The sequence below is a fragment of the Sciurus carolinensis genome, chromosome 3, assembly GCF_902686445.1.
Source record: "Sciurus carolinensis chromosome 3, mSciCar1.2, whole genome shotgun sequence".
Taxonomy (NCBI): domain Eukaryota; kingdom Metazoa; phylum Chordata; class Mammalia; order Rodentia; family Sciuridae; genus Sciurus; species Sciurus carolinensis.
The window spans coordinates 44,235,351-44,249,903 of record NC_062215.1 but is presented as its reverse complement, the minus strand read 5'-3'; the positions used below and the strand labels follow the sequence as shown (position 1 = coordinate 44,249,903).

Sequence of the window (14,553 nt, the reverse complement as noted above, 5' to 3'; positions counted from 1 at the left end):
ACTTGGGTTGTATTGTTGTATTGTCTTTCCAATGTGCTGCCAGTTGAAAAGGGAAGCATTATGTTTACAAATCTATTTTGAAATGTTTGCCAAAATTTTGGTACTATCTTTAATAAAGATGTTTGTCTCCAGTATCTAATAAAAGAGTGAAATGAAAGGCACAACTCCAAACTACCTCCACGTTACTCCAGCAGGGACACACACCTCACCCCTGTGCCTTGAAACATGCAAAGTGAAAATGTTACTCCAAAAACATACGTATAATTGATTCTATGCAAAATCTTCAGAATATGTCAATTCAAAGATAAAGAAAGGAGTTTAGAGTTTTCATAGGGCTAGAAATTTGAGGATAGGGATCCATGGGAGGAGACTCTGAGAGGGTAAAGGGTCTCCTTTTGGGATACCTATGGAGCCTGAATCATGAAAAAACAGACCAATGTACAGATCAATAATGAATAAAAACATAGAATTAAGAGTCAATAACCTCTCGAAAAACAAAAGCTCAGGACAAGCTGACTTCACTGGTGAATTCTAGCATGCAATCAAGGAATAATTAACACCATAACTTCTTAAAAATCTTACAGAAAATTGAACTGAAAGAAACACTTCCAAACTCATTTTATAAGCAAGGAATTACTGAAATGCCAAAGCCAGACACAGTTACAACAAAAACAACAGTAACACCTACATGCCAATATTCCTTTGTCCACAGACATAAACATCCTTAACAACATACTAGTAAAATAAATTCAACAGCACATTCACTAAATCATACACTTGGACTAAGTGGGATTTACACTAGGGACGTAAGAATGCTTCAAAACACATCATAACTCAATGTGAGAAATCATGCTGACAGAATGAAAGATAAAATCATATTATCTCAGTAGGTGTAGAAAAATTATTCTGAAAAAAATAAATCCACATTCTTCCATGATGGACATCCTCCAACAATTAGGTAAAAAAGGAAGGCACCACAAAACAATAAAGGTCATACAGGGCCTGCCACTTCAAACATTGTACACAAAGGGTGAAAAATGGAAACCGTTACCTTTAACACCAGGACCAAGGTGAGCTGGCCTACACTTCAGTCAATTTATTCCACGTAGTGCTGGAGGTCTTAGCCAGAGGAATCAGTCAAGAAAAGGAAATCCCAAGAAGGAAAAAGGAGTTGTCTCTGTTGGCAGATGACAAGTTCTGTTCATAGAAAATTCTCCACCATTCTCCACTAAAAATTGCTAAAATTAATTAACAAGTTCAGTCAAGGTTCAGGAGAAAAATGTACCTGCAAAATTCAGGCATATTTCTATACCCTCAGTAATCAAATATCCAAAATAAATGAAGATAATATTATATTTATGATGGCATCAAAAGAACAAAATAGGAACAAATTGAGCCAAATGTATTCAAGGAAAGTAAATTTACCTCTATAGTAAAAATTATGAAACACTGATGCATGAAGACATACATGGATTCAATTATATAGTGTGCTTATGGCTTAGAAGAATAAATATTGTTAAAATGCCCAGGTTACTCAAAGCGACAGATTCAGTGACATACCTGTCAATCTATCAATGGAAATTTACTTGATATAGAAAGTAAAACCTTTAATTCACATGAACTACAAAATACCATGAATAGTCATCTCCTGAGAAAAGAAGAACAATCAAGAGACATAACAATACCTGATTTCAAATATATTGTAAGACTCTAGGAATCCAGTCAGATAAGTACATGAAAACCAACAAACAGAAAAGAGAACACCATATGCATGTGGAACACAGAAGAGAATTCAGATACATATCCATGCACACAGAGTCAATTATTGAAAAGCCACCAAGAACTGACAATAGGGAAGGTCCTTCCATGTATGGTGCTGGAAAACATGGATATTTACATGCAAAGAAATGAAGAAGGATTTGTATCTTTTTTTAATTTTTAAGTTTTCTTTGTTCTAATTAGTTGTACATGACAGTAGAATGCATTTATACATTTTGATAGATAATAAATAAGTAGAGTGTAATCTCTCATTTTTCTAATTATACAATTTTCAGGATCATATTGGTCATGCAGTTATACATGTACACGATACATAAACACAAACCATAAAAAACATCGATAAAAATGGGTTAAAGATACAGAGCCAAATCCACATAAATCTGTTGCTTGACAAAGGTGCCAAAGCATACACTGGAGAAAGGATAGCCTCTGGAACAAACGGTGCAGGAGAAACTGGATAGCCATGTGTAGAAGAACCTAGATCCCTATCTTCCACTCTGAACAAAAATAAAATCGAAGTGGATCAAAGTCCATGGAATTAGTCCAGAAACAGCAAAAGTGCTAGAAGGAAAAAGAGTAGCAACATTCTGAAACACTGGTAGGAGCACTGATTCATTAATAAGACTCCCAAAACTCAAGAAATAGAACCAAGAATCAATGAGTGGGATGTCACCAAACATCAAAGAAAACAAGAGTGTGAAGAGAGACTATAGAATGAGAGAAAATGTTTCCTAGACACTCTTCCAACAGAGGACTAATAACCACAATATATAAAGAACTTTAAAAATTAACACTATGAAAACTGATAACCCACTCAATTCAAATGGTCAACAAATATTTGAAAATGTGTTCAACATCCTTAGTAATTAGGGAGATGAAAATCAACATGACACTGATACTTCATTCTTCCCCAGTCAGAATAACATTCATCAAGAACACAAATTAAGAGTCTTGGGCAGCCAAGGTGCAGCAGCACAGAAGGTTGGCTACCAGGGTCTTTAGCCTGATGGACAAGTGAGCCATTTCCACCTCTGTGTGTGCTTGAGCACATGGAAGCATTGTGAAGAGCAATGACTTTGCTCTCCTCACTTATGTCAACCAGCTGGTGTGACTACCCTTTGCCTGACTGGCCCCTGTCAGGCAGCTTTCTGTCAGCCAGAAAGCCCTGAAGGAGAAGAGGAAGGCCTTCTGGAGCAGCATAACCCAGGACAAGAGAGTCGAATTGTATCTCATTCAGTTCAGTGTGAGCTTTGCTGAGATGAACATGGTCACCAATGAGTGGAAGACCTGGAAGACTGTGGTGGGCACAGCCATGTTCTTCATTGGCTTCACCACCCTCATTCTGATCTGGGAGAAGTGCTATGTATATGGCCCCATGCCACACACATTTGATGAAGGATGCTGGACATGAAGGTCAGCCCCATCCACAGTTTCTCTCCCAAGTGGGACTATGACAAGAATGAGTGGAAGAGGGGGGTTTCAAGATGGCGGACTAGAGGGCGGCTGCATTTCATGTTGCTCCAGGACGCAGGATTCAAAAGAAGAGATAGTAAGAGACTTGGGACCAACTCAAAGCCGCCGGGGGAGTCTCTCCCGTTGGGGAGGCATCCGGGATTGGGCAGTAGTCCCGGAATGCAGGGAACTTTGTGAAGCAGAGTTGCCTGGCGAGACGCCCCTGCCCCCACTGGAGCGGTGAACACGGACCACTGGGAACATCGTAGAGGTGGCTGCTCAGCACAGCGCTTGGACTCGGAGCAACCACTGGGGCTCCAGGCAGCAGACTGAGGAGGAGCGGCGTGGCAAGCTGTTTGGACTCAGAGCGACTGCTTCTGAACACCAGGGGGCTACCCGGAGGAAGAGGAGGAGGAGCGCGGCAGGTCGCTTGGTGTAGGAGTGACTGCATCAGAGCCACAGGCGGTTGCCAGAGGAGGAGGCGAGTGGTGAGTTGTTTGGACTCAAAGCGACCACTCCTGAACACCGGTGGCCTGCCTGGAGGAGGAGCGCAATGGGTCGCTTGGTCTCCGAGCGACCGCTCCTGAACACCCAGGGAGACTACCCCGAGGAGGAGGAGGATCAGGGCGGGTCAATTGGACTCCGAGTGACTGCCTAGGGCTATGGGCAGTTGGCGGGAGGAGGAGAATCGAAGTGAGTTGCTTGGACTCCTAGTGACTGCGTCAGAACACCAGGTGGCTGTCCGGAGGAAGAGGTGTGTGGCGGGTCTCTGGGTCTTGGAGCTATTGTACGGGGCTCCAGATAGCGGCTCAGAGGAGGGGCCGCATAGCCAGGTGATTAGGTGCAGAGCAGGGTCCCAGGAACTAGGTGGCTTCTTGGTGGAAGAGCCGCACAGAGACAAGCCTAGGGGCGGAGCGAAGTTTCCAGGACTGCGGGCAGATTCTCTGAGGAGAGGCAGCCTAAGGACACTCGTCTGCGAAGGGTGAGGCTCCCAGGCCCAGGAGGTAGGTCCGGGCCCCTGGGAACATTGCAGAGGAAGACAGCCCAGCCCAGGCAGTAGTTGTAGATTGAGGGGAACCTCTAGGAGGGGAACTGACCAGCGAGACCTCCCCACCGGTGAGTCTTCCCTGCCGGGTGAGGTTTTCCCACAAGGACGGTAAAACCAGAGACACAGGCACAAACAGGCCTTGCCTCAGCCCGCAGCCTAGTTCCCCCTTTGGATGACCATTGCTCAACAAGTGGAGGCACCTCTGCCCACTATCAGGGAATATACCCCACCTGAGGGTCACCAACCCTAGAGAGGCAGCTTCCTTGTGGAGCTCTGCATTATCAACTTCCTCCAAGACTTCAGGCTACTGATGGATAAGAGGGGGTGTACTAGCAATCTTCAGGGACATTATAAGTCAATAGAGGAAAACTGCAATATCTTAAGGACCCACTGATTCATGAACAATATGAGAAAACAAGGGAAGAAAATGCCCCAAACAAATCTAGATGTTACATCAATAAAATCCAATGAAAGCATGGCAGAAGAAATGACAGAAGGGAGTTCAGAATGTACATAATTAAAATGATCAGGGAAGCAAACGATGAGATGAAAGAGCAAATGCAGGCATTGAATGATCGCACCAATCGACAGTTAAAAGAGCAAATACAGGAAGCAAAAGATCATTTCAATAAAGAGTTAGAGATATTGAAAAAAAAACAAACAGAAATCCTTGAAATGAAGGAAACAATAAACCAAATTAAGAACTCCATAGAAAGCATAACCAATAGGATAGAACACCTGGAAGACAGAACCTCAGATACTGAAGACAAAATATTGAACCTTGAAAACAAAGTTGAACAAACAGAGAAGATGGTAAGAAATCATGAACAGAATCTCCAAGAACCATGGGATATCATGAAAAGGACAAATTTGAGAATTATTGGGATTGAGGAAGGCTTAGAGAAACAAACCAAAGGAATGAACAATCTATTCAATGAAATAATATCAGAAAATTTCTCAAATCTGAAGAATGAAATGGAAAATCAAGTTCAAGAGGCTTATAGGACTCCAAATATACAAAATTACAACAGACCCACACCAAGGCACATTATAATGAAAATTCCTAACATACAAAATAAAGACAGAATTTTAAAGGTTGTGAGAGAAAAGAACCAAATTACACTCAGGGGGAAACCAACATGGATATCAGCAGATTTTTCAATCCAGACCCTAAAAGCTAGAAGGGCCTGGAACAACATTTTTCAAGCTCTGAAAGAAAATGGATGCCAACCAAGAATCTTATACCCAGCAAAACTTATCTTCAAATTTGACGATGAAATAAAATCCTTCCACAATAAACAAAAGCTAAAAGAATTTACAAAAAGAAAGCCAGCATTACAGAACATTCTCAGCAAAATATTCCATGAGGAAGAGATAAAAAACAAAGAGGCAAATCAGCAAAGGGAGGAGCTATCCTAAAGGAACTGTCAAACAAAGGAGGAACCAAGTCATGTCAAAAATAAATAAATAAATAAATAAATAAATAAAATGAGTCAAATGACTGGGAATACAAATCATATCTCAATAATAACCCTGAAATATTAATGGCCTGAATTCATCAATCAAAAGATATAGACTAGCAGATTGGATTAAAAAGAAAGATCCAACAATATGTTGCCTGCAAGAGACTCACCTCATAGAAAGAGATACCCATAGACTAAAGGTGAAAGGATGGGGAAAAACATACCATGCACATGGACTCAGCTAAAAAGCTGGAGTATCCATCCTCATTTCAGATAATGTGGACTTCAAACCAAAGTTAGTCAGAAGGGATAAAGAAGGACATTTCAAACTGCTTAAGGGAAGCATAAATCAGCAAGATATAACAATCATAAACATCTATGCCCCAAACAGTGGCTCATCCATGTATGTCAAACAAATCCTTCTCAATTTTAGAAACCAAATAGACCATAACACAATAATACTAGGTGATTTTAACACACCTCTCTCACCACTGGACAGATCTTCCAAACAAAAATTGAACAAAGAAACCATAGATCTCAATAACACAATCAATAATTTAGACTTAATAGACATTTATAGAATATACCATCCAACCAAGAGTGAATACACTTTCTTCTCAGCAGCACATGGATCCTTCTCTAAAATAGACCATATATTATGCCACAAAGCTAATGTTAGCAAATACAAGAAGATAGAGACACTACCTTGTATTCTATCAGATCATAATGGATTGAAGTTAGAAATAAATGAAAGAGTAAAAAACAGAAACTACTCCAACACCTGGAGATTAAACAATATGCTATCATATGATGAATGGATAACAGAAGACATTAGGAAGGCAATTAAAAAATTCTTAGAGGTAAATGAGAACAAAGAAACATCATATCAAACTCTCTGGGACACTATGAAAGCAATACTTAGAGGAAAATTTATTTCATGGAGCGCATTTAATAAAAGAAGTAAAACTCAACAAATAAACGACCTAACACTACAGCTCAAAACCCTAGAAAAAGAAGAACAGACCAACACCAAAAGTAGTAGAAGACAGGAAATAGTTAAACTCAGAGCCGAAATCAACGAAATTGAAACAAAAGAAACAATACAAAAAATTGACAAAGTAAATAGTTGGTTCTTCGAAAAAATAAACAAAATTGATAAACCTTTAGCCACACTAACAAAGAGAAGACGAGAGAAAACCCAAATCACTAAAATTCAGAATGAACAAGGAAATATCACAACAGACACGACTGAAATACAAAACATAATTAGAAGCTATTTTGGAAAATCTATACTCCAACAAAATAGAAAATTTCGAAGACATCAACAGGTTTCTAGAGACATATGAATTGCCAAAACTGAACAAGGAAGACATACACAATTTAAATAGACCAATTTCAAGTAATGAAATAGAAGAAGTCATCAAAAGCCTACCAACAAAGAAAAGTCCAGGACCAGATGGGTTCTCAGCCGAGTTCTACAAAACCTTTAAAGAAGAGCTCATTCCAATACTTCTCAAAGTATTCTATAAAATAGAAGAGGAGGGAACCCTCCCAAACTCATTCTATGAAGCCAATATTACCCTGATACCTAAACCAGACAGAGACACATCGAGGAAAGAAAATTTCAGACCAATATCCTTAATGAACATCGACGCAAAAATTCTCAACACAACTTTAGCAAATCGCATACAAAAACATATTAAAAAGATAGTGCACCATGATCAAGTGGGTTTCATCCCAGGGATGCAATGTTGGTTCCACATAGGAAATCAATAAATGTAATTCACCATATCAATAGACTTAAAGTTAAGAATCACATGATTATTTCAATAGATGCAGAAAAAGCATTTGATAAAATACAGCACCCCTTCATGCTCAAAACACTAGAAAAAATTGGGGTAGTGGGAACATTCCTTAACATTATAAAGGCCATCTATGCTAAGCCCATGGCTAATATCATTCTAAGTGGTGAAAAACTGAAAGTATTCCCCCTAAAAACTGGAAAAAGGCAGGGATTCCCTCTTTCACCACTTCTTTTCAATATCGTCCTTGAAACTCTAGCCAGAGCAATTAGACAGACCAAAGAAATTAAAGGGATATGAATAGGAAAAGAAGAACTCAAACTATCCCTATTTGCTGATGATATGATTATATACTTAGAGGAACCAGGAAATTCCACCAGAAAACTTTTAGATTTCATAAGTGAATTCAGTAAAGTAGCAGGATATAAGATCAATGCTCATAAATCTAAGGCATTTTTATACATAAGTGATGAATCTTCAGAAAGAGAAATTAGGAAAACTACCCCATTCACAATAACATCGAAAAAAATAAAATACTTGGGAATCAATCTCACAAAAGAGGTGAAAGACCTCTACAATGAGAACTACAGAACACTAAAAAAAGAAATTCAAGAAAACCTTAGAAGATGGAAAGATCTCCCATGTTCTTGGATAGGAAGAATTAATATTGTCAAAATGGCCATACTACCAAAAGTGCTATACAGATTCAATGCAATTCCAATTAAAATCCCAATGATGTACCTTACAGAAATACAGCAATCAATTATGAAATTCACCTGGAAGAATAAAAAACCCAGAATAGCTAAAGCAATCCCTGGCAGAAAGAGTGAAGCAGGGGGTATCGCAATACCAGATCTTCAACTCTACTACAAAGCAATAGTAACAAAAACAGCATGGTATTGGTACCGAAATAGAAAGGTGGATCAATGGTACAGAATAGAGGACATGGACACAAACCCAATTAAATACAATTTTCTCATACTAGACAAAGGGGCCAAAAATATGCAATGGAGAAAAGGTAGCCTCTTCAACAAATGGTGCTGGGAGAATTGGAAATCCATATGCAACAGAATGAAACTAAACCCATATCTCTCACCATGCATGAAACTAAACTCAAAATGGATTAAGGACCTCGGAATCAGACCAGAGACCTTGTATCTTATAGAAGAAAAAGTAGGTCCAGAGCTTCAACATGTCGGCTTAGGACCAGACTTCCTCAACAGGACTCCCATAGCACAAGAAATAAAAGCAAGAATCAATAACTGGGATAGATTCAAACTAAAAAGCTTTCTCTCAGCAAAGGAAACTATCAGCAATGTGAAGAGCAAGCCTACAGATTGGGAGAAAATGTTTGCCAATCATACTTCAGGTAGAGCACTAATCTCCAGAATCTATAAAGAACCCAAAACACTCTACACCAAGAATGCAAATAATCCAATCGACAAATGGGCTAAGGAAATGAATAGACACTTCACAGAAGAAGATCTACAAGCAATCAACAAACATATGGAAAAATGTTCAACATCTCTAGTAATAAGAGAAATGCAAATCAAAACCACCCTAAGATTCCATTCTCACCCCAATTAGAATGGCGATTATCAAGAATACAAGCAACAACAGGTGTTGGCGAGGATGTGGGGACCAAGGTACACTCATACATTGCTGGTGGGGCTGCAAATTAGTACAGCCACTCTGGAAAGCAGTGTGGAGACTCCTTAGAACACTTGGAATGGAACCACCATTTGACCCAGCTATCCCACTCCTTGGCCTATACCCAAAGGACTTAAAATCAGCATATTACAGAGATGCAGCCACATCAATGTTCATAGCTGCTCAGTTCACAATAGGCAGATTGTGGAACCCACCTAGATACCCTTCAATTGATGAATGGATAAAGAAACTGTGGTATATATATATACAATGGAATATTACTCAGCCATAAAGAATGATAAAATTATGGCATTTGCAGGCAAATGGATGAAATTGGAGAATATCATGCTAAGTGAGATAAGCCAATCTCAAAAAACCAAAGGACGAATGATATCGCTAATAAGTGGATGATGATACATAATGGGGCGTGGGAGGGGTTAGTGTTAGGGTTAGAGTTAGGGTTAGGGAGGGGGGCAAGAATGGAGAAAGGAAGGACTGTGTAGAGGGAAAAGAGGGGTGGGAGGGGTGGGGGGAAGGGAAAAAATAGCAGAATGAATCAAACAACATTACCCTATGTAAATTTATGATTACACAAATGGTATGCCTTTACGCCATGTACAGAGAAACAACATGTATCCCATTTGTTTACAATAAAAAAAGAAAAAAAAAGAATAAGTGGAAGAAGTGAGAGCCCACTGCTTACATACCTGGAATAGTCAAGCACTGCTGCATTTTTACTGGAAAACTGTTATGTCCAACAGAACCAGTGCTAATAAATACCGAGTTACATGGAAAGAAATTAAAAGGATACGAATAAGGATAATCGTTGAGGATGATGAGGAAAGTACACTGACACATTGTTGATGAGACTGTGAATTAGTACTACCACTTTGGAAAGTAGTGTGGCAAAACCTCAAAAGACTAAAAATGGAACTGCCATATGGCCCAGCTATCCCACTTCATGACAGTTATGCAAAAGGTCTATACTATAGTGGTATAGGCATACCAATGTTTATAGCAGCCCAATAGCCAAACTATGGAACCAACCTAGTTGCCCACCAATAGATGAATGGATAAAGAACACATGGCATATATACACAGTGGAGCTCTACTCAGCCATAAAGAAAAAGGAGATTATGTCACTTTCCGGTAAATGGATGGAAATGAAGAATAACATGCTAAGTGAAAAAAGTTAGGCTCAGAGATTCAATGGCAAAATGCTTTTTCACATAAGTGAAGATTATAGACAAAAAAAAGGGAATAAAAGGGGGGATCTTGCAAAATTAGAAGGGTGAACAGTAGAAACAGGATATTAAGAGTGAGAGATGATGGGAGGCAAAGTGCAAGAATTGGGAAATAAAGTTGACCAAATTATGCCACGTGCATGTACAAATCACAATGCATTTCAATTTATATATAACTATAAAGCATCAATTAAAAGAAAATAAATGAGAGACTGGAAAGATGGTGGAAGGCAGCAAGGCTGCAATTCTGGACCTCCTCACAGCACAGAAAGGAGGCATAGAGGGAAAAACACAATTGATTGATGGGTCACAAAATGAAGGCTCTAAGACTCAATATTACAAAGTATGAGACCTGGAGGGATTTGAAGAACAACCTTCAGAGTATAAAATAAGAACAGTTTCCTAATCTGGAACCCAGAACCCAGATCAGGATAGGGAAAGGGAAGAGGGGCATCAGAGGGAGAGAGAGAGAGAGAGGGAGAGAGAGAGAGGAGAGGTCACTCAAACTCACCCACTAAAAGCATTAGGAAAAGCAGACAAAATTTAAAGTGTGATAATAACTGCAGAGCTAAAGCAGATTAAAACAAAATTGTGAAAGCAAAGCTGAGCCAGGTGTTCACAGCCATCTCATGACAAGGTATCTTCCCATGTCCAAACAGCTGCAAATTAACCAGAGGGATGTCTTCTTCAGTGTGACTTCTTAGGAATTCAGGCAGAAAGAATTTCTAGAGGGACCACTACTACTAACCCCAAATCACTGAAACTCCCTCACACTCATCCTCACCACAAACAAGAGGAGTGGGGCTGAGTGGACTGTGCTGGGAAGTGTGTCTAACCTGCTCTGCAACAAAGCAGCAATTAAAACTCTGCACAGTATCCACGGACCCAGACCGTGACAAAGCAGCAAAGCAGATTTGGCCCAGAGCAGAGGAAATGATCCATTAGGACCACAAAACACTGTGAGAAACCTACAGACTGCTCTCTCAATTGTGGGGTCATACCAGAGGGAAGTTGCATTAATATTCAGTGACATAGAGATCTGGTTGGCAGGTGGTGGCAGCTGTGGGCAGAAGGCAGTTAGGAGAATTTCTTTGAATATCCCATGAAACTTAAGTGGTAACACCTGCAAACACAGTCAGAGGAGATCAGTGAAGGTGGAAAATTGCCTGATCCAAGGCAGCAGGGAGTGTCTACCCCAGTCTGACCAGTGGTCACAATTGGTGAAGAAAAGGCATTGCTGGACCTTGCCTCAGTCATAGTCAACAGAGGGAATCAACACATGACATTCACAACCTGGGGCAGTGGAATTTAAGAGGAAAAAATGAGGGTAAGAATCTTGATATTGCTCTTAGCATTGACTTTATAAATAAAATTCTGAAAGTACATGCAAGAATAACTAAGTGATACCACACTGACAAGCTTCTGCATAGCAGAAAAACATTCAGCAAAATGAGGCGGCTACATACACAGTGGGAGAAACATTTGCAAAGCATATATGTGAAGGGGGTTAATACCAAAAATATAAAGGAACTCACACAATTCAATAACCAGCAAGGACCCAGAAAGATGTTTTATTTCAGAAGAAGACATACAAATGACCAAAAGGAATGTATGAATCCATTTTGGTTCCTATAAGGAATAACTGAAGCTGGGAAACATTACAAAGAAAGATGCTGATTCATCCCACAGTTCAGGAGGTTCAAGGGCATGGTGCCAGCATTAGTTCACCAGGACCTAAAGGCAGATGGCAATCACAATGGAAGGAGTGTGTGTGAGAGGGAGAGATCACACTACAAGACAAGAGGATGGAGAAAAAGAGCCAAACCTCCAACACATGAACCCTTCAGGGATATTCAAACTATACTCAAACCATAGCATGGTGCATGAAAAAGTGCTCAGCATCACTACTTACTGGGAAGCACAAATCAAGTCATAATGAGATATCACCTCATAGCTACTAGAAAGGCTATTCTCAAAATGTGAAATAACAAATGTTGGCAAAGTTTGGCAAAGGAACACGTAAACTCTGTTAGTGAGAATGTTATTTGGGCCAGTCATTAGGAAAAACATTATAAAGATTTCTAAAAACTAAAGTAAAACAAAACTGACATGATCTACAGTCACTTCTGGAACTAAAGGCAGCCTGATAAGGATGCACTGCATGTTCACTCACCATTATTCGTGATAACCAAGATATGGAATCATTTCAAGTGTCCATCAACAGATGAATGATGATGAAAATGTGAGTGATAAATGGAATATTATTTTCAATTTGAAATAAGAAAATTGCCAGGCATAGTGGTGCTCACCTGTAATCCCAGAGGTTTGGGAGGTTGAGATAGGAGAAGCACAAGTTCAAGGCCAGCATTATCAATCTAGTAAAGCCTAAGCAATATTATCTTAATTATTTTAATTATCTTAAAATGAAAAACAAAAAGACCTGAAAATGTGTCTCAGTAAAGTGCCTCTGCATTTTATCAACATAATGCCCACCTTTCCCCCCGCAAAGAAAAAAAGGAAATCTGGTCATTCCAGGCAGCATGGTGGACCAAGAGGACATTATTCCAAGAGACACGCTATTTTTTTTGCAAGACAAATACTTCATGTTCTCACTTACACATGAAATCTAAACATGTCAAACTCATAGAAATATGAAATAGAAAGATAGTTTTCAGGAGTTAGTTGGGTCCAGATGTGGGGATTTGGATAAAATGGTGTAAACTTTCAATTGCAAGATAAATAAACCTGGAGATGAAACGCACAGCATGTTAACTACAGTTTAAAACAATGGATTGTACAACTAAAATTGCTAAGAGAATAGATCTACAATTTTCCCTACACACAAAAAATGTTAGGTATATGAATGATGACCATGTATATCAGATAGATTAATCATTTCAAAATGAACATGGATAACAAAATTTCAAGTTGTACATATTAAACATACACAACCTTTTTCAAAGAAAATTTGAAAGACCTATAGTTAAACCATTTTTATTTAAGTAGCAAAACAGGATTATCACAGTTTTCAGAATCATCAGATAATCCATATTTACATCTGTTACTTAATATATTAGTAGATTATTTCTGTTCTTCTAGAAGATCAGGATTTAGACTATGCCTCAAGAGAAAGGGAAGTTACCAAGCATGCTTATTTCTCTAAAAAAAACATACTTGTTTCAGGCCATTTTACTTTAAAACAAATTTTTTAGTGAAAATAGCACCACTAAGATATAGCCATAGATTTGGGTATGATGGTGCATGACTGTAATCTCACTGACTCATGAGGCTGAGTCAGGAAGATCACAAGGTCAAGGTCAACCTGGGGAACTTTGCAAGACCCTCAGCAATGGAGTGAGACCTTGTTTCAGAGAAAGAGAGAGAGAGAGAACTTGCATCAAGCTAGCTGCCCATGGAGGTACTGGGAGCATGCTCTCAAAAGACTAACTTCTATGGGAAGTTAATGTTGCTGAAACCCTCCCAAAAAAAACCCAAAGTACAGAGATCAGAAGATGTGTGGATCTTTCAACATTATGAAAATAACAGCAATGATTAGGTATCACTGTTGCCAAGGTACCAAGCATTTATTAATGAGAACAATGTGCTTATACAAAATCAAACACCTGGGATCAACTGCAGAGCTTTCAGGATCAAATCTATATTTCAAGGCTTTTATTTAATGAGAGTTTCTTACTTTGTAAATTCATTTTTTAAACTGTGGGAAAAGCATGTAACATAAAACTTAACCATTTTTACCACTTCTCAGTGTGATATTTGGCAATACTAAATACACTACATGGTTTGCAATCATCACCTCTGCCCACCTCCAGAACACTTTACACTAGTGAAGCTGAAATTCTGAACTAATGGTGTACAAGGTCCCCCTTGACCCATGCCCTCACCAACACTTGTTCTCTACACTTCATGATAAGAGCCAGTCTAACAGGTGCTCAGGGGCACCTCACTTTGGTTTTGAATTTGCATTCCCACAGCCATTAGTGATGTTGAGCACCTTTTCATACCTGTTGGTCACCTGTATACCTCCACTGGGAAAATGTCGAGTCAGGCATTTCCCCCACAATTTGAGTAATTTTAACTCCTATCAGACATGCTTT

General features: G+C 39.2%; 1 pseudogene; it reads left to right on the top strand.

Annotated features, from left to right (window-relative positions):
* Positions 1 to 1,037: 1,037 nt before the first annotated feature.
* The window catches only part of LOC124979314 (cytochrome c oxidase subunit 4 isoform 1, mitochondrial-like), a 78,726-nt pseudogene continuing 65,210 nt past the window's right edge, over positions 1,038 to 14,553 (top strand).